The following is a 22,596-nucleotide window of genomic DNA, read 5'->3' as shown; positions in this document are numbered from 1 at the left end:
GTGCGCAAAGACAGGAACATGTGGTCACAGGGGTCACCCCAGGCTTCCTAGAGGCATGGGCCCCATCGCGAGTGCTTGCCTAGCCAGTGCTGGAGCTGACTAGGTGTAAGTATATCATCTGTCAGGAGATGTGTTAAGTCAAACATGTTTCTTGCTCTGCAAAAGCTGGGGATGGAGAAAGAGGCAAACTCATATGGGGAAATTTCACAGAATTTAATGTACAGGTGGGACACCCTGAACATTTAAACTATCTGATAATCTGATTTGTTGCAAGATATATTGACTGGTATGCGCAGATGAGTCATGTCTCTACTTCTCCTTACTATGCATTCTCCAAGTCAGAGTACTTCTACAACAGGGCGGAGCCTCCACCCACACCATGGGAACAACCTCTTCCCCCATTCTTCTAATGGAGGAGAGAATAATTCACATGGAGAAGCAGACAAGCAGAAGGAGAGAAACAGAAGCAGAGATGGAGAAGCAGAGACACATAAGCAATTGTCAAAGAAGGTAGGGAGAGAGAGCAAGAGACATCAAGTGAGAGAAAGTGAGGAAAAAAACAATTAATTTCATACAAAAACTTGTTAATTTGTTGCATTGGAGGTCACCTCATTTTCAGATATTTGTACGAAGGGCTCTGAATATGGTAGCTGATTACTGTGCCCCAGAGCACAGTAGGTCAGTTTCAGGGTCTTGGTCTTATAGCCTAGGCTATCTTTATGTAGAGCAACAATTCTTTTCTTCAGATCCTCAGAGAGTTCTTTGCCATGAGGTGCCATGTTGAACTTCCAGTGACCAGTATGAGAGAGTGTGAGAGTGAAACACCAAATTTAACACACCTGCTCCCCATTCACACCTGAGACCTTGTAACACTAACGAATCACATAACACCGGGGAGGGAAAATTGCTCATTGGGCCCATTTTGGACATTTTCACTTGGGGGTGTACTTACTTTTGTTGCCAAGGTTTAGACATTAATGGCTGTGGGGATATTAGAGTATTTCCACAACCAGCACAAGCTTCCCATGTGGACAATTCCTGAAAATCTCTCACATGAAGCCCATGACTGCTGGAAGCTAGATTAATAGTTAAATAAAGAGAAGGGAAAAAAAAAATTACTCTATGTTGTATATGGGTTAAAGAATAATGGACCTGGGCACAGAGGATGGGAAGAGAGAGTGAGGAAGGTAAATAGGTGTGTGTGTGTGCTTTTTGTGTTCATGGGAAAGAATTACAGCACACATGCAAACATTTGAATAAATTTGCCAGGCCATTTCTTGCTAGAATAAATATTTATATAGATTCACCCGACCTTGAATGCTAATGGTATATTTTATTGCCTTCACAATCATGTTGAGGAGGATATTTAATTAAATAATGGCAAAGTATGCTACTGTGATTAGCATTCATGATTAGCTTTTTAAACTGACTTTATGAGAATAAACACGTTTCCTACCAAAATGTCGTTTTTTATTGAAGAAGTAATATGTATTCATCGTGGGTCATTATGTCCACTGCCGGGGAAGACATTCCAAAGGAAAACAATGAGAGAATTAGAAGTTTGAGGAGAAACTAAAAATATATATGTTTATCTCTTAAAAGGGAAACTGTCATCACACCATTTTCAAGTTACCAGCATGTAAAGTGCAACAGACAAATTAATAAACCCCTAGAAAAATGTGGGGTCCCACTCCCTCCTGAACATGGACACTTGAAACGCAAGCTTTGGATTACTTAAAAAAACAAACACATTTCATTGTTCACTTGGCAGGGTTAATGAACAGAACATTTACAACAGAAAAGTTCTTTAGGAAGCGTGAAGTAAAGGAGAAGAGAAAAAAAACATAAAACTGACATTAGTATTTATTTAGCTTCAGTAAGAGGTTTAATAGTCAATATCAGTTAATATGGGCCATAAACCTTTTAGCCACATCCAGCAGAGATTTTTCGGGAGTGATAATGCCCTGATGTTTTATGTAGCTCAGACAGCTTATTGTTGTTAACCTTCAATATTCATGTATATTAATAAACATTTACTGTGGTATTAGCCACAATCACCCTTCAACGGAGCTGATGAGTGAGTCATTCAGTTAAATAGTTCTAATATTTTAAACAATTAGCAGAGTCTAGTAACCATCAATTATGCATTCTGGGATGACACTTTGGACTAATAAAAGGGCTTAACTTTATTGCACTTTATATTTTAATAGTACTTTGTGGCACTACTAGAGCAGAGAACTGACCCTTTCACTGTTAACATTGATATTTTAATAGTCCATGAAGAAGATTCTCGATTAAGGATGTACAACTCCAGTCTTTGGGGGCCACAAACAGACCAGAAATTCTGTGTATCATTGCCTGAAAACAATTTCATGAAATTTTTTTTAATATGTCTGGGTGCCGACTGGGATATACAGCAATTGTGAACTGTTTGTGGAGTTGTGCAGCCCTGGTTTATGTAGTTGTGTACTCGCTATGGTAATAAAGTGCTTCTAGTAAGAGGCCTCATTGTGCACTAATTTGTTAGGTCCTAATTGAACTTAAGATAATTCTTAATGTTTTAACCAAAGAGCTCTAAACAAAAGCAGACATTTCAAACATGTGTCAACACACACATTTTATATCCCAGATAATCTGTCCCCAAACCCTGAGACTGGATTTAAAATGGGGATTTTTAATTTACTATAACTGTATCTTGATGCGATTATAGCGGTTTTGTAAGCTGCTAAATTGGTAATTTTTAAATAGACAATTGGAATCCCACTGGAACTATGTTGAGCTTTTAAGTACTACTAGTATAATTTATGAGGAAAAAAATCATCTCACTACCAAAAATATACATTGTATAAGGGATAAACCAAACATGTTTCTACTTCTATATATTAAGTGAATTTTTTGTGTTTTTGCTATTTCCATTTTTATTATTTTGCATACATACACAATTGATGTATTCAGTTCTATTCACCAAACTGTGAATGCATTGGAGTTTGCATTGTCTTATATACTCCCGTGCAACAGCAGCCCCAAGTGGTCAGAGGATGCAATGCAATCAGCAGCCATTTTAGAATCGGCTATTGTCAGGCACAGAGACTGTTTTACTTGGTTCAGATTTTTCACTTAAAATTGTCATTCACTAAGCAGGGCATGGGGGTGGGGTATAGTTGGGGCTTACATCCCCCAAGTTTTATGGTATTACTCCTCCATTTTGAGTTTATGTTTATTTTATTCATGTTGTTTACATGCATAACTTGATCCTATTACATATCCAGTCTATCATAGCAGGCCAGCCAAAGTGTACTGTTGCTGAATATGTTTTTAACACAACAGTAACTAAACTGTGAGTTTGTTTGTGAGTCAAGTCCACTGGCCAGCTCTAGTCAACTTTAGTAAGAATGGCTCAGGTGGCCCAGAGGCATTGTCAGATTGACTATAACTTTTGCAATTCCTGTAGGACAAAACGCCATCGGAGCTATACACTTTAATATTGTAGTGTAGATGCTCAATTATTGATGTGAAACACTGGTGCAGCAACATCACATGAGACATAGTCCACAATTATATCATTAATAGCATCAAAGTGCCAAAACTGAGACTGCGCACACAATAGTGTGTATAAAAGTTTAAAAAAAGAAGCACATAAATACTTTCCTGATATAACTTCGGCATCCAAAAAAAACACTTGTATGCGTAGCCTCAGACCACGGAGCAATGGAAGAAGGTGGCCTGGTCTGATGAATCATGTTTTCTTTTAAATCATGTGGATGGCCTGATGCATGTGTGTCGTTTACCTGCACATGGCACCAGGATGCATCTATGGAGACTCCACCTCGCAACTTACAGGGCTTAAAGGACCTGCTGCTAACATCTTGGTGCCAGATACTACAACACTCCGTCAGAGGTCTGATTGAGTACATGCCTCAATGGGTCTGGGCTGTTTTGGCAGCAAAAGGGAAACCTACACAATATTAGGCAGGTGGCGTGAGCTGCCCGGAACGGAGAGAATATAGGTGAGAACCCGGTATGCAGGTAACAACTTGGAGCACACCACGAAAAAACAGGAACAAAAGGAATAGCCGGGGCCTGGTACACGAGGTAGCACGTCAGGAATAGCCGGGTCTGGTACACGGGATAGCACGTCAGGAATAGCCGGGGTCTGGTACACGAGATAGCACGTCAGGAATAGCCGGGTCTGGTACACGGGATAGCACGTCAGGAATAGCCGGGGTCTGGTACACGAGATAGCACTAGGATAACAGGAACACGAGGTATAAGGCACAATAACTGAGCATTGAATGAGTTTCAGTGCTCAGTTTTTAAACTTCCCGCCAGTGATTGCCACGCCTATAGACAAGACGTCACTCGCGCGTGTTCCCTGCCGGCAACGGCGGGGAACACATAAAGTTTTGTGAGGGCTTAGGAACCACCACGCGGCCGGCTGAGGAGGACGGGACAGCCGCGGCGCGGGACCGTCTACCCGGAGCGGGTAAGCGATGCCGGTGAGGACCCCGCCGTGGGTTCTGATGGGAGGACGGGGCAGCCGCGGCGTGGGACCGTTTACCCGGAGCGGGTGAGTGCTGCCGGTGAGGACCCCGCCGTGGGTTCTGACAGGTGGCCATAATGTTATGGCTGATTGGTGTGAAATTAATATTGATTCAAAAAGCCCCAAGACTCATAGCTATGCTAATGTATAACTAAAACCACATTAAGTACTGTCGAGTTGGACATGAGTGGAACTTTTATGAACAATAGTCATAAATTCATCTTTACAAAATACTGTTCCATACCTCTGGTGCATTTGGATAAACAGATTCCCAAATTTCTAGAGCGAAAAAGTTGTAGCCCATCTTTTTTAAATCAACAATGTTCTACGTGTAGTTGTGAATTTACAATTTTGCATCACCTTAAAATTAGTGGTGATAAATTGCATTGCATGTTCAATAAACATGTGAAGGGGTGAATTTAATGACAAGAATGCCATTTTAATGTTTTATTCCTCTGCAGTTATTTGATTTAAAGTAATCAACAGGAAAATAGTAACAATTCATTTTAACAGTATCCTTAAATCATCTATTCATATATCAAACCGTGGAGCCATGAAAGTTTAATTTTATTTACATGCCATTACACAAAGAAATAGCAGTGATAAACATTGTATATGGTTCCTCAAGAAACACAATAGATCACAAATGTCTAATGCATAGAGAACAAAATTTAAACTCTCATCTAGTAAAACTTTTCCTAAGTCGTTGATTAAAAATATATTTGCAATTAGATTTGAAAGCGCAAGCTGCCTAAGCGGCGCGCTAATTGTCCATTGCTGGACATTAGTTATATAATAAGGGTCACTAAAAGGTCAGGTTAGTTAAGGCATAAAGTTTTGGTGGGCTAGGCTAGCTAAATCTAATTCTAGGTTACTGGGCAGGCAGTTTATTTAGCGCAGCTGATTGGTTTATCAGCTGTGCTGCAGCACTAGGTTTGATTGGGCTTTCTGTGCGGCGGGAAAAATAAGCACAGCTGATTGGTACAGTCAGCTGTGCTTACAGTGTGAGGCAACTGTAAAATAAATAAATAGCTGCTCGCAGGGTGATTAAATTCACCTCAAGAAAAATCTTCAAGGAGCTGTTGCTGAGCAAGCGTCCCACCCCCCCTCCCTTTTGTTTTAAATGTAAGGTATGTTATATGTATATTGTCGTAGTTTTATAAGGGGTAAAGGTCGCCTCTGTGTTGAGGTGGATAGAGGCTTGGTGTTACACAATCTGGCTGAGAAAAGGGGCGGATTGTATTTGGTGTATTATTTATAAGAAGTTATTTGGTTATTACTTTAAATGGTTTGTGTTGTTAATGCCTCTTATACCCTTTTAAATAAAGCTACGGCCAATTTTATCCAATTTACAATTCTGTGTCTGTGGTTATTTTATTGATTTGTTAGAGGTTAATATGTACATGCAATGGACATTTGTTTACCTTCCAATTTCTTTCAAGGGGATAGTCGAGGGAAGTATCAACATTGCATGATATCAACTGTGACACTATACTCCCTCAAGAAGATGTTTTGTTTGGAGTATGTGTACATGTACTGTACAAATCTTGTATATGTGTCCCTGTGGTGGAGGGAGCAGCTGAAGAACAGGGTGGGGCAATATTTAATTCCCCTTCAGTGGGAACAGAGCGGTCCTTGCTGGATTTTAAAGGTCCAGTCCTTCAGGTGGTGAAGAGAGGATGGAAGGTTTTCCAGAGACTAGCTTAGCTGGGACTGTTGGGCAGGAAGGATGAAGATAGAAGACATTTAGGCTAGTAAAGTAAACGCCACAAAGCTACAAGTAAAGTAAACGCCACAAAGTTTATTTTATCAATTTGTTTTGTGGTATTTGTTTTGTTGTAAATAAAATCACAGTTTGTGTTAAATACTGCTGTTCGTGAGCCATAATGCCCTCAAGCTCTGCTTTAATAAAAGTGATTTTAGCTGACCTCACTATTATGGCATAAAAAGGTTATTGATAAAACTTAAACACAAAATGTCAAAAATTACACTGAAGTTTTAATGCATAGTGTGGTGTGGAGTGCTGTTAAATGTAGTGCCATCTGATTTTCAGAGGGGCCTAGCAGAGTAGGTAAATTGTAGTTGCAGTAGCATACCTGGGGGGCACCTTTCCAGAGACAGACTATAATGTCCACCGCTAGAAAAGCAGGCTCAGTTGGGAAGATCTCCCTCTAACCGGCTTCAAATCAGTCAAGGAAGCAGGAGGTCTGTAGGGATGCTGTAGGGAATTGATGTCATATCCCAGCTCACAACCCTGAAGCCGGCCTCGCTGCCTTCCGCACCGGAAATGCAAAGAATAAAAAGAGCCAAGAGGAAGAACGGAAAGGAGGAGGTGAAGGAGGAAAAGTGACAGTGACAGAGGAAAAGCAAAGAGACATTCATTGAGGGAGAGAGAAAAAAGCATTAGTAAGTGTGTGAGAGTGATGGGAGTTATACTGTACTATTGTCAATGTTTTGTTCAGTGAATAGTGATGGGAGTAATCACCATCAGTGCCTGGCTCAGTATGTAGTGATTGGAGTCATCCATAGATTCCATAGCGCTGTTACATTCAGTCAGTAATATTAAAAATCACATAACAAACCAACACAAAAGGAGAAGAGGGCCCTGGTCTTGCGAACTTACAATCTAGTTGACTGTGGTACAGCATAAGTCCTATCATTATATACCACCGTCAATGTCTGTCTCAGGGTGATCATATCGGCCATGTTTTCCAGGACATGTACACGTTTTTCATATTGATGGCCAGTACAGCTAAAATGCTGCCCTCATTATGTGGGATGTATAGACTCATGGAAGGCAACCAATTAGTCAGCTATACATCATCCATACTGCAGGACAGCATTTGGTCTGGCTAGCAATATGTAAAAGTGATATGTGTCCTAGAAAACATGGCTGATGGGGTCACCCTGGTCTCAGTATATAATGATAGCAGTTATCCTGTACCACTGTCAATTTCTAGTTCAGTGTATAGTTATAGTAGTTATGCTGTTCCACTACAATATCTGGCTTAGTATATAATGATAGCTGTTATTCTGTATCATTGTCAATGTCTGCCTCAGTATATAATGATAGCAGTTACACTGTACCACCATCAATGTCTCAGTGTATAGTGAGAGTAGTTATGCTCTTCCACTGTGATGTCTGGCTCAGTATATAGTGATAGGATTTATGCTGTACCACCATTAATGTCTGCCTCAATATATAATGATAGCTGTTATGCAGTTTTAAAGCATGCGTAGGGGGTTCCACATACAGGATCGGCCCCAGGTGCCAAATACTCTAGGTATGCCCCTGTGTAGTTGTTTTTTAAGAAAACATACAATAAAGGTGTGTGTATGTGCATAGTTTAAGAGATTATATACACACACACATATATATATTATGTTATATATATTATGTGTTATATATACACACACATATATATATATATGTATATATATATATAGACACACGCATCAGCCATAACATGACCACCTGTCTAATATTGTGTAGGTTCCCATTTTGCCGCCAAAACAGCCCTGACCCGTCGATGCATGGACTCCACTAGACCTCTGAAGGTGTGCGGTAGTGTCTGGCTCCAAGATGTTAGCAGCAGATCATCTAAGTCTTGTAAGTTGCGAAGTGGGGCCTCCATGGATCGGACTTGTTTGTCCACCACATCCCACAAATGCTTGATTGGATTGAGATCTGGGGAATTTGGAGACCAAGTCAACACCTTGAACTCGTTGTTGTGTTCCTTAAACAATTCCTGAACCATTTTTGCTTTGTGCAATGACACCTTTCTATCAGAACCAGCATTAACTTTTTCAACAACTTAAGCTACAGTAGCTCATCTGTTAGATTTCACCACACGGGCCAGCCTTTACCCACCACATGCATCAATGAGTCTTGGCTGCCAATGAACCTGTCGCCGATTCACCACTTATCCTTCCTTGGACCATTTTTGATAGGTACTGACCAGCTTTGGAGATGCTCTCACCCAGTTGTTTAGGCACCACAATTCGGCCCTTATTAAAAGTCGCTCAGACCTTGACGCTTGCCCACTTTTCCTGCTCCTAATACATCAACTTTGTGGAAGAAATGTTCACTTGCTGCCTAACATATCACACCCACTGACAGGTGCCATGATAACAAGATTATCAGTGTTTTTCACAATGTTATGGCTGATCAATGTATATTTATATTATATATGTAAGATTTAGTGAGATCATTAAATAGACCTCCACAAGTTCTACTACTTGATATATTTAACAATATCATAGCCTGTGTCTGAATGATGCATGGCTAGCCCAATCCCAAAACTAGATACATATAAATGAAATATATCTTAAAATGTGGGGAAAATTGTCCAGATTCATTAACTGCTAATTAATTATTTGAAACTATTTTAATACTGAATAATATTTAGAAAATGTGCTATATTTTTCTCAAGAACATTTTAAATTTATGTTATTTTTACATTCAGCATTTGGTCAGTTGGCAAATTTATTTTTAAGACTCACAATCCTCAAAAGACTATAATTCTTGCAACCTTATCCTGATGAGTAATCTCAGGCACATTAATTAGCAGTAAATGCATAGTGACCTCACTCAGCAGGGTTGTGAAAGATTTTTTTAGCTCTCTACAAAGGATTAATGGAAAAGCAAGAGTAAATAAACAGAATAAGATTGAACCATTAGACGCCAGGATGTCTACTGCCGACAGCATCAGCTCTTTGGTAAAATTTCAACTGAGAAGCTTACATAAATTCTGCCACAATATTCTCGCTATAAGCATTTTAAGATATTAACTGTTTTTTGTTTTTTTTTATTTAATCTGGTGAATCAGAATTTACACTGTTATTTTTTTTTCTCAAAATACTAATTTAAACTATTCAATGAACTCTCACCAACTGTATTTAGGGCATGAATTTGTTTGATATATTTTTAATGTTAGAAAAATTAGTTGATCAACAGAATGATTAATTAGTGTCAACTTTTATTACCTGCATCTGGTGTTTAGTGGATTTCTAAGAAATGAACTGCTCCCTGATTGTAACATGATTGAAATGTTCCACGCAAAGACACCCTTACAGGGAAGCCTATCACATTACTATTCCTTTGCCATTTTACTACTTCCAACATCCCTTTAGATTGTAGGGTCCACCAAGCATAGTTATCCACACCTATGTCATATATAGTATGCGATTACATACGGCAAGATGCCCATTTTTGTGCATGTCATCTCCACAATAGCACCACCTGCTGTAATGTGCTAATCATTTAGGGACCATACCTTTTACAACATCTCTTCCTTTTTTCATTTCCCTTAATATCCCTTGACTTTCGTCATTTCAAGTAACACTTGACACCTTCACAGAGGAACCATTGTACTCGTGTTGTTCACCAAGACTCCTGTGTTAAATGTTAGCACGTACGTTCTTTGATGACTGCTGGCACACATTTCATCCCCGAGCAATACAACTACACATTCTTCTTCGTGGCCCACAAAGTCTGCATTCACATTATTATTATTATTATTATTATTATTATTTCTCCCTCAATACCACCTTACCCTTCTGAAGGCAACACACATAGCCTATGATAGACTCAGATCTTACTCCGGTCACTGATTACTATAGTGATAAAAAAGAATAACAAAACAATGAGGGTTAATATTTCCTCTGACTCATTTAAACCCACTAGTGACTTTATCAGTATTAGAGGTAAAAATTGAGAAGCTACTCACCATGCTATTACACTTAATAAAGTCATTGGACAGAGGCATTAAGTGTTAAATTGTAATGGTTATTTAATGTTCACATTTGCCACTGTTCACCGGGCACTAGTTACGCTGAAATGTGTTTATTTGTTAGAGGGAAAGTCTTTAAAAAAACAGGTGCTGTTGGTCTATATTAAAACACTATATATTTTAGTAGCAATTAAGAAATTTTCCTAATTAACCATCACTTTATTATTTTCAGTTCTACTGAAGGACTAGAATGTCCAAAAGGCACTTTTATCAAGAAAGCGGAGCTATTGACTATTTCTTGACTGAATTTTACCATTTGTTTTTATTTGATTATTCTTTTTTATCCTAATAAAATAAATGGAATAGACACCACCACAGCTGGAAGAATTTACAATGTGAAGGGAAATGGCTGGACCTGAATTCATTTAAGCTAATTCAAGACTCTGCCACTTCACAAATATTGACATATGTCTATGTGGAAAATGACTTAAATGAGTTGTTCTAATTTTCTAATGCCTTCTTTTACTTGTGTCTCTGTTGACCTATAACCTTCATATTCAGTGACACATGGCTTGTTCTAATTCTGTCATTTAGGAGAAATGTTCACTGGCTCAATTCCCATAACAGTGTGAAGGTTAAAACTAAAAGAAAGGGTTCCAATGCCTTAAATTGCATGCAAATATTATACAGTATGTGCTAGATAGCATTGAGACATAAGTTTCAAGTCTAAAAATATTTATATTACTGAATGATGTTATCCCATATTATCTTGACAAATAATTGCTACATAAAATTTTATACACACTTCTATACAATGTTCATGTTATACATACTTTGGATGTGATACTTCTGCCATACCTTCATGTAATACTTTCATGAGTCACGTGTCCCCCACTGTAAGTAACACTAACACACCTACTCACACACACGTACTATAACACACAGACACACATACTCACTGTAACACACAGACACACATTCCCTCTAACACAGACGCATTGACACACAATCACTCACATAGCATTTTGAGCATTTCTTCCATGCTGACCCCCTTCTGTGAGCAGGTTGGTTTGAATTGGGCCTCAGGCAACTGAGCCACCGAACTCCCACCCTAAACATCTTTAAATACAATTCCCAGTATACTTTGCTATAGTGAAGGATAAGCGTACTTCAATATTTTATCATCAAGTTAAAAATAGCAAAAATGGAAATGTTTTATTTTTTATTAAAGTTATTAATTATGATTTATTTTCAGATTATAGACACTTTTGTGTGTAAGACTCTTAAGTACGCAAAAGTATAATTGATTTTGTGCTTTTTATGGAATCCCCAGCAAAGCAATGTAAAGAATGCTACTTAAAGAAAACCTAAATCTAAGCATGTATGGCCTACAGGTGTCAGGCCCCATCCGGGCTGCGGAGCCGCACGTCTTTAGTTTACCTTGCCTTGCTGTGGGGACCTTGACTAGAGGTCTTGCTACGGTTTTCCTGCCTTTGCAGTACTCCATTCCTGGATGTCCCTATGTTCTGTCCTGTACCTCTGATTCCTTGCTTCCAGTCTTGGTCTTTGCTTTAGCTCTGTTTCCTTTATAAGGTATGCCCCACCTGTGTGTTCCGTTTGTCCCAGTGTGCAGTCTACAGGTAGGTCTCTCATTGCTATGTGTCTGGGTTTCATGTTTAGTTTGTTTCGTATCACTGTCAGCAGGGATTAGCGTTAGGACCCACCGTCATTGGAGTACTTTGGCGTAGTGGTGGGCTAAGCATACTATGGCCATAAGATGTGACGGAATCTCCAATAGTTGTCAAACAGTCCTAGGCTAGTTCCTGTATTTATGTGTGTGTCCTGTCCTGTATCCCCGGCAGCGGGGTGTCCTGTCCTGTATCCCCGGCAGCGGGGTGTCCTGTCCTGTATCCCTGGCAGCGGGGTGTCCTGTCTTGTTCCCTGTTGTTCCCTGTATTATGTATATCTTGTCTGGTTATGTTTCGTGTCTGGTCTCCCTGTCCCTTGCTTGTTATGTTTCTGCTATATTTCTCTGCTTAACTTCCATTCTCCCAGCCTGCAGCATCCCGCACATGAGTCTTGTGTGATGTCTCATGCCTGTTCCAGGGTGCCTGCAGGATTTCACTTCGTTCTAGACTTCATCCGCTGCTATATCAGGTTGCTGGTGTTTGGCTGCACAACCTTAGATACTCAACACCCAGGTGAGTGCGGTCACCCTGCATCAGGCCCTGTCCATCTCCACTACCGCGCCATGACTCCTGAACTCCATCTTTGGGTGCGCTGGGTCCTTTCAGTCATCAGCATGGACCCTGATCCTTACAACAGGCGATGAAAAGGATATTATCAAAGAAGGAGCCACTAGTTACTCCAACTCTAATATGAGAATGAGAGACTTAAGTTATAGAACTCATGTTCTTGATACCAGGAAATACAAGATGAAATTAAAAAATTATAGGTCTTCTCCCAATGTTATGCTGCATATTGGGCTTATATATGATCAATTTGGAGGAATAGAAAGGCTTGATTTAGGTCAATTGGCAGTTTACACTTCCTGTATAAAGTGGTAAATTTTAAGTATTTCTGCTGTTTCTGTTAATGCATTTCTAGTTATCACTGAAGGTTCCATTATTACTCTCATTAATAAGTAATAGCAATGCCATGAATTTGGATTTATGCAAGAACACTTACATTAGACACCGCAGTGAAATATTTGAATGAAGTTGTTAAGAATAAAAGTGTGTCAGCGTAATACATTATTCATAGTTCCTAACAGGGCCGGACTGGCCCACCGGGATACCGGGAAATTTCCCGGTGGGCCGGAAGGTCCGTGGGCTGGGCGGCCGGCAGACTAACCATGAAGACAGCTGCTGAGCGGCTGCAAATGGCATTGAACGCCTCCCTCGGTGCCAGGGGTGGGCTGGGCAGGGGGGGCAATTGCCCCCCAGGCTGCCCGAAATCTAATCAAAGCGGCCGCTGGGTGCTGATGCGGCCGGCCGGCATCGGCACCCAGCAGCCGTGTGCGATGGCCGTCTAGTGATGGGAGCAGCGTGAGGGGTGAAAGCTCCGCCCCCTCGCACTGACCTTTCACCCCTCACGCTGCTCCCATCACTATGCGGCCATCAGATTGCTGGGAATGTAATCTGAACGGCCGATGCGTGCTGATGCCGCCGGCCGCCTCTGCTTCAATACTTTTTTTTTACTTTATATGGCAAGCCGATCCAGCTTACCATATAAATAAAAAAAAAGTGTTAAGGTAGCTCCGGCCGGCGGCATCAGCACGCACCGGCTGTTTAGATTACATTCCCAGCAGTCTGATGGCTGCATAGTGATGGGAGCAGCGTGAGGTGGAAGCTCCGCCCCCTCGCACTCAGACTGCTGCAGCACCGGATGTCAGGTCAGTGGCATCCTGTCAGCATAGAGGAGAACAGTGTGCAGCTACCAGGAAGTCAAGAGAAGTAGAAGGTGAGTAAAATAATGTATTTTTTGTACTGTATAATGTTTTTTGTATTTGTTAAAAACAAAAAAAATCGGCATGTGTGTGTATGTAAGTGTGTCCCCCTATATGCCACTCTGCCTCCAGAAATGCCTTATACCCCCCCTATATGCCACTCTGTCCCATGATATGCCTTTTAACCCCCTATATGCCAGAGTTGCATATAGGGGTATAAGGCATTTCTGGATGCAGAGTGACATATAGGGGGTCAAAAGGCATATCTGGAGGCAGAGTGGCATAAAGGGGGTTAAAAGGTATATCATGGGGCAGAGGAGCATATAGGAGGGTATAAAGCATATCGAGGAGGCAGAGTGGCATATAGGGGGCATAAGGCTTTTCTGGAGGCAGAGTGCCCCATGATATGCCTTTTAACCCCCTTCATGCCACTCTGCCTCCAGAAATGCCTTTTAACCCCCTATATGGCAGAGTGGCATATAGGGGGTTAGAAGGCATATCATGGGACAGAGTGGCATATATTATTTTTTATTTAATATGGCAAGCTGGATCGGCTTGCCATATAAAGTAAACAAAAATGTCCCATGATATGCCTTTTAACCTCCTATATGGCAGAGTGGCATATAGGGGGTTAGAAGGCATATCATGGGACAGAGTGGCATATAGGAGGGTTGAGGCATATCAGGGAGGCAGAGTGGCATATAGGGGGGTATAAGGCTTTTCTGGAGGCAGAGTGCCCCATGATATGCCTTTTAACCCCCTTTATGCCACTCTGCCTCCAGAAATGCCTTATACCCCCCTATATACCACTCTGTCCCATGATATGCCTTTTAACCCCCTATATGGTAGAGTGGCATATAGGGGGTTAGAAAGCATATCATGGGACAGAGTGGCATATAGGGGTATAAGGCATTTCTGGATGCAGAGTGACATATAGGGGGTCAAAAGGCATATCTGGAGGTGGAGTGGCAAAAAGGGGGTTAAAAGGCATATCACGGGGCAGAGGGGCATATAGGAGGGTTGAGGCATATCAGGGAGGGAGAGTGGCATATGGGGGGTATAAGGCATTTCTGGAGGCAGAGTGACATAGGGAGTAAAAGGCATTTCTGGAGGCAGAGTGGCATATAGGGGATTAAAACGCATATTATGGGGCAGAGTGGCATATAGGAGGGTATAAAGCATATCAGGGAGGCAGAGTGGCATATAGGGGGGCATATGGCTTTTCTGGAGGCAGAGTGCCCCATGATATGCCTTTTAACCCCCTTCATGCCACTCTGCCTCCAGGAATGCCTTATACCCACTATATGCCACTATGTCCCATGATATGCCTTTTAACCCCCTATATGGCAGAGTGGCATATAGGGGGTATAAGGCATTTCTGGAGGCAGAGTGGCATATAGGGGGTTAGAAGGCATATCAGGGGGGCAGAGTGGCAAGCCTGGGGGCAGAGGTGCATAACTCGGGGGTAGGTTGTCAAATGAAAGGAAATAAAAACCAAACATGTCTCAATCATAGCTTTTATTAAATATGGAAAAACATAGTCTACATGAATTAATAAAGAAATAAAAGTTTCTTACCAGAATACCGTGAAGAATAATGTGATCAGTGTTTTGTTCCACTGAATAAAATGGAACTCTTTCATCTAAAAATGTTCGCAGTAGTAAATGTTTTGATCCCATTATGTATAATGTATTTCATTTATTAGGGCCTTTTAACACTTTTGCTTTCTGGCATTTTAATACAAATAATGAGATAAAAAGAATGGCACATACTGTGACTCGGGTGTGTATAAGGGGTGCGTGTGGGTATAAGAGCTTCACCGTGAGATAAACTATATGGGGCTGGTCTCCAAATTTTTCCAGGGCTGCTTTTCAGTCCCAGTCCGGCCCTGGTTCCTAAAGCAGCTCTAGTACCGGGAATCCCCTTGTTTTAAAACTAGGAAATGCCACATGAGTATATTGAAATATTTGTTTATGAAATGTTTTATGTTACACCCATGTAAAGTTGGGACATGACATAGATTTACAAAGAGAATAGCAATTTTTTTTTATGATTGCATTTACCGGTTATTATTATGAATGAATTAAAAAAAGAGCTCTGATTTTTTTAATTTAATTATTTTTACCATGCAGGTATAATCTACTTTACATTATGATTACTATTTGCTATTAGGGTAGGATTCAATATCACTTGATAAAAACATCTATTCAGTATTTATAAAAATATTTTTGATAATATGGTTTCATTTTACATTAATATTTTTTGTGAATTCAGCAAGTTATTTATTTACTGCCTTATTGACAATTAAAGCAACACTCCAGGCAGCCTCAATCCGGGACAATGCCTTGTCCCGGAATGAGGAGTCTGAGTGAAGGAGATCTCAGCCAATCAGGAGAGACTTCTCAACTCTCCTGATTGCCTGAGAGTTCAGAAGCCTCTCCTGATAGGCTGAGTCCCTCCTTCACACTAACTCAGAGTAAGCTGCAGACAGCACCAGACCAGGTATGTGTGTTTGACTCTGTGTGTGTGACTGTGTTTGTCACTGTGTTTGTGTCACTGTGTTTGTCTGTGTGTGTGACTGTGTTTGTCAGTTTGTCACAGTGTTTGTGTGACTGTGTTTGTCTGTGTGTCTGTCACTGTCTTTGTCTGTTTGTGTGACTGTGTTTGTCAGTTTGTGTGACTGTGTGTGTAATGTCTGGTAATAGAGGAGTTAATTCTCTGAATCTACTCATGTCTAGTATTAGAGGGGTTGACATTCTATATACATACTGTAATGAGTGTATGTATATTATTAAATCTGAAATCAACATGGTTTCCAAGGCTTCTTAATAATTAATATATACTAGTATATATATATATATATATATATATATACATGTATATATAATATATAAAATGTATTTTATGTGTCACCCTAGCGTGGTCCCTTTAAATGTTTTGTACAGAGGGTATTCTGCAGACTGCCCCTTATGCATTTGCCCCTTCTCTCACCCTCAGCAATTTTTATTGTGCAGGGGATGTCTTCAGCTGCGGGTGAGGGTCTATTAAGAACCCTGTGCACATATGTGGCCAGCGCCGTCATTGATTTTAAGCATCCAATCAGTGGCAAAAATCATTGGACCATATAAGCAGAAGGCAGCTGCAGTGTTAATCTTGAAAAATGCATATTAAGGTACTCATTTAATATGCATTCTTGTTTTGTAAGTGGATTGGGGACATTAAAGTGTCCCTTTAAATATGAAAATTGTTGTTTTTTATTAAAAGAAATAAATTTAGAATATAACATTTATTTATATAGTGCTAGCAGATGCCATAGTGCTGTCAGTAGAATATTTATAAATCACAAACAATGCCAAACTGATACAAAAGGAGAAGAGGGCCCTGCTCTCGTTATGTATCTGTGTTAACATATAGAAATACAATATAAAATAGGTGTAGAGATTATATTTTATTTGTATTCTGTTATGAAAAACAGAAACTATCCGTAGTTAACGTTAAAATATTAATATTTATGGACCTTTCTTTTACTAACTGATTAAATAATTAATGGATCCTAAGTGATTTATTAATTTGTACCTTTAATTACCGCCATCTCATTTTAATGCATAACTTTTTTTTCCATAATGAGAGCAATCTGTGAATGAAAAGCCACGTCAGTGGAGCTTTTTATGTATAAACTCTGAAGCTTAAAGGTTTTCCCTTTCTACATATAGTGCAAATATGATTTTATGTATTATACCTATCATGTACTCGTGATTTCTTACTTAATCACACCTTGTGAATTTTAACACAAGGGTAGGTTTAGCTCGGTTTAGCAGTTGAAATTAACTGGAATGTGATTCATATGAGCAGAAATTAGATAATATATTATGGTAACATATGCTGCCTTAAGCATTTTTAGAGTGTTTGCACTTATGTACAGGTAGCTGGATTAATTGGAAACAATTAAATGCATTGAGTACAATTTGGACCTAAGCCAGCCTTCCTTACTGTTAAGAACAGCATATTGCTGGCTTACCAAAGCTGTAAGAGTCAGCGTTAAATTATTCCTGCTTAGCTGCAAGCTACCTGGCAGATGAAAAATATAGACCCAGAAATATTATAAAGCTAAGCATATTTCTTTTGCTTAACTGTAATACTGGGAATATGGTCCCAACGGTAAAGAAATCAGCAAGATTAAAAAAAAATACTTTGTGGTGTACCATTTTATTTCAAGGTTTTAATAAATAATAAAGTTTTGGTCTTGCATGTCGGCTGCAGGCAATAATGGAAATACATGCTATTTTATATCTGAAAATAATTAAGTTGTTATCAAAGTAGAGTAAGTATTATTAGCTAGCGTTTTGTGGTTCAAAAAAGGATGTTAATGATGGAACTCTTGGACAGTAAGATTTGTTTTATTCTAGCTTTTTTCTAATAAAAGAAAATGACAATTCTAAAAATACATAAGTCACACAATAGAGCAGTGATGACTATAATGTTGGGATTTCAGCTAACTTCAACATGCTTTAGTGACTACATTTCCCCCTTCAAAAGTGTGCTTTAAATCAACACTCCACTCTCCAGGGGCGTACCTAGAGTATTCGGCACCCGGGTCCCTACTCATTTTAGGACTTTCATACGAATTGATGAAATTGGTGAATTCCACTAAAATGTGGCTAATAAATATTTCCATTCAATACATTTCACATTGATTATCTACAGTGGTATAAATCATTTGTTTGAATTCTGCCTACAAGAATGCTGTTAGAAGTAGCAGTAAAAGAGGCACCCAGCGGGTCATATAAAGCGCATTATATGACCTCATTGCACAGAGAATCCAAGTTACAATTAAGAGAACTCCATAGGCAAGGTAAGAGTCTGGTGACAATCTCTCCCCGGATTTGAGGATTGGGGAGAGGATGTCACTGCAAGTGTCACCAAATTGCCCCGAGTTTAATTTAGAGCAAAATGACGGCACTTTAGGCGAGGAGAGAACGTCACCGCAGGTTTCTGCCAGGTTATGTCTGCTGAGATGCGGACGAAGATAGACAATAGCAGATTACAAGAGAAGAGAGAATATAAAAGATAGAAGAAGAAGATGCATAGAAGGTAGGGAAATATTTAGATAGTATGTGAGAGAGTCCACGAGAATGAGAGTGTGAGAAGGTGAGTGAAAGTAAATTTGGGAACCAGGAAACAAATTTCCTTCCCTATTAAAAAATGCCCCAGAATTTTCATCCAAGCCAAATGGGCATGGACCGAAAGTCATTGCTGGAGAATGAATGGGCCAAAAACAAAACAAAAATTTATCCAAATCGTTTTTTGGCCCATTTGCACATGTCTAATATACGTGTACATCCTCCTACTCCTTCTCATTTCTTGAGTAGTGTTCGCAATGTTCTCAAAGACATTCTATGATTTCCACTAGGAGAGTGGAATATCAAGCCAAAATTAACGGACTGGCTCTCCATAGTCCATACCAAATAATATACGTAACTGGTCATTGCTGTAATTTTTTGGTGGGGTTGTAATATACACAACAAAGTAAATATGAAACAATTGAAATTGTGCATTCATGTGGATATATCGAGTGAGAAACAGAAATCAAAAGTCACCATTTGTCTTGTTCAATTCAAGAAAATGTACTGTATTTTAGCACAAGGTCCAAGACAAGAGTCATGTATTTTATTCAAAGGATATGACCAATGACCATTGTTGATAGCAACTCAGATTTTCAGATTATGTCGCTCCAAAATTGGGCAATAACAAGAAAAAAGAAGATAGAAAGCCAGCTAATTAGTTTTTAATGTGAAGGGTCCTTACTATAATAGAAAATCCTGATGGGTCGTGAACAATTTCTTGCTGCTTAATGGCATTATTTAAACAAGAAATAACAGAGATTCAGAAAATAGATTTAGGCAAGTATTCAATCTGAAACCCCATGGAAGCTCAGCTCTAATCTAGTGAAGCTGTTACTATGCATATGTGAGCAGTGTCCTTACAGTTGAAGCAATCAGGGCAGGATTAAAGTGATATAGGACTCCATGAAATAAAAGAATGTAGGCACGCATTTGCATGATTGAAACAAGCTGGACCCTATGAAGATTAATGCTGGTGTACATTAAATGAAGTCTTTAGTTGTAGTTGATACGTTTATAAAGGCTCCATTTTCTCTTGGGTTAATATGGATATACTGCTTTCCCAATTTAGATACCTGAAATGTTGAGGAGTGTCTATAAGTATTATGCAACAATAACTGTTAGTATGGAGCTACAACCTGGCAGTTACTAGTCTTGCTTAGATAAAAAGCTTCTGCTGGCTATGACCTTCCCATCTTGCTGTGTTCTTCAGCCTAATAATAATAATAATGTTTATTATTCTCAATGTTGACTTTGTCATTTGTGTTAACCCCTTAAGGACCGGGCTCATTTTTCGTTTTGTGCCCTGTGGGACCGAGGCTGTTTTAATACTTTTGTGGTGCTTGTGTTCAGCTGTAATTGTCTCCTCACCCATTTAGTGTACCCACATAAATTATATATTGTTTTTTTCAGGACAATGGGCTTTCTTCAGATACCATTATTTTGATCGTATCATCTTATTTACTATAAAAAAAATAAAAAAAACATGGTGAAAAATTAAAAAAAACACATTTTATGACTTTTATTTGAAAAATCTTTTACTCACCTAAAAAAGCAAGTAAAAAAACTAGCTAAATAGATTCTACTACTTGTCCTGAGTTTAGAAATACCCAATGTTTTTATGTTTTTTTGCTGTTTTTTGTAAGTTATAGGGCAATAAGTACAAGCAGCGTTTTATGATTTCCAAATCTTTTTTAACAAATCTGGTCATTCTGCCTCCATCTCCTCTTTGGAACATCTTTGAAGCCGGTTAACTCAATTTAACCCATTCAAACCATATATTTTTGAAAACTAGACACCCCAGGGTATTCCAAATGCTGTTATTTTAACCCTTTCCATGCACCAATTATACAACTACACTTTATCAAACTTTGTAATAGTAATTTTTTTTAATTTTTTTTCACACAAATTGTACTTTAATTATAGATATACAGGTCCTGGTATATGCCACTGTCAAACAACACCCCAATTTGTGTTCAGGAACATCTCCTGAGTGCAGTGATACCCGACATGCATGGATTTGTCGTGTTGTTTGAGATTTAAAATGCCACATTTGGGAAGTGCGCTTTTTTTGTCCATTTTGGAAAGTCTGTACCTATGCCCTATCTTTGAGCTCAGCCACTCCAATTTACCCCATCAGCCATTTTTTTTTATATTAGACAGATTTTTGAGAAATTTTAGCACTTGCTCAAAATAATAAACTTTATTTTTTTATTTTATTTTTTTAATACTTTTTTTTTTATATTTTTTTTACACATTTTGCTGGATGGTTCATCTAGTGACATCACTGCATAATTATTTTTAAATGTTAGCACTTTTAATTTTTTCCATATTTTTTTTTCCATATTTTTTTTTTTTTTGAATATTTTACTAATCACATTGTGATTAGAAAGCTGGGCTCCATTGACTTGCATGGTTGAATGCAGTACCTGTATTCAACCTGCAAGTGGAGCCAGAGTTCTCTAGACCATCTAGCGAACTTTAAAAACTTGTTTGTTTCTTTTACAGGGCGGCCGCCATCTTGTTGATGGCGAAGAACACCGGCAGCTGCGGCTGTGACCGCTCTCCGGAGAGGTAAGTGTTTGGTGTCGCTGGATGCCTCCTGATCGAGGCATTCCAGCGACACCATTTAAGTTTAGGAGGCGATCGTTGATCGCCTCCTAAACGCTTTTAAAACGGGCGTCCGCCGCCATACAATGTATGGCGGCTGTTGACGCCTCGGGGAGGGGCCAGACATGGCCCCCGATGCCGATTTTGGCGTTACTGAATGCCTCGACATCGATGCATTACAGTAACGCCGTTTAAGCGAAGAAAGTGATCGTTGATCACTTTCTAAGCTTATTTTACTTTTTGACGGTTCAGGACCGTCAAAGGTCATTTAGTGACCTTCATGTCATGACGGTCCTGAACCGGCAAAGGTCGCAAAGGGGTTAAATAGTAAATATGTATTTGTTTTCTAAAAAAAAAAGCCACTAACCCATAGGAAATGATTCAGCTCCAGAGCTGCAGTGCACTGGACTTTCCATGGTCTGGTTTTTGGACCATTTTTGGTGCTTGAAGCAAGGAACTCTTCTGTGTAAAGAGTGTGTGCACCGCACTTCTTCCCACAAAATATAGATTGCATATTAAAGTATTTACAAGGACATTTAATAAGCTGTCATACATTTTGAGGCTGTTTGTGATGGTTGACTACACCTTTAACGTTCTTCGTTTCTGATATGGTACATGCTATAGGAAAGAGCTCAAACCCATTTTGTGTGTAACCAGTTTCATATTTTCTTTACATACCTTTTTTTAAAATTTGGTCCCAGTGGGAGGCATGCTAATTTTACCAATCCATATTTTCTGTCTGCGTTTTTATTTTTTATACCATTTTAAGCTTGGAAGTTCCCAGAGGCAGAGAACATCAGAAATATTCTTGCAGGGTATTTTCAGAAGCATTTTCACTGAGTAATGATAGAGTCAATAGAGGAACAGATAAATTACACACATTTAATACAGAGAGGGACACTGGCATGATAATGGAATTCCTTAGACAATAAAGTGCATCAAGGGTCATAAATTTGATTCATAAAGTAAACCCAAAGCATGTTTACAGCTTGGCTCTTTAACCCATTCACCTCTAAAGAGGTGTGAAAAGCACATTAAACATTTACAGTTTTATTACCTATATTTTCTGCCATACACATACTTTACTGATGATGTAAGGCCTCTTACTTAAAATGTTCTGTTGTCTAAAATCGGTATAAAGATTCC

Source organism: Sceloporus occidentalis, unplaced genomic scaffold (genome assembly GCF_023333645.1).
Source record: "Sceloporus occidentalis isolate IW3139 unplaced genomic scaffold, rSceOcc1.0.p SCAF_67, whole genome shotgun sequence".
Lineage (NCBI taxonomy): Eukaryota > Metazoa > Chordata > Lepidosauria > Squamata > Phrynosomatidae > Sceloporus > Sceloporus occidentalis.
This window is presented reverse-complemented; position numbering follows the sequence as displayed.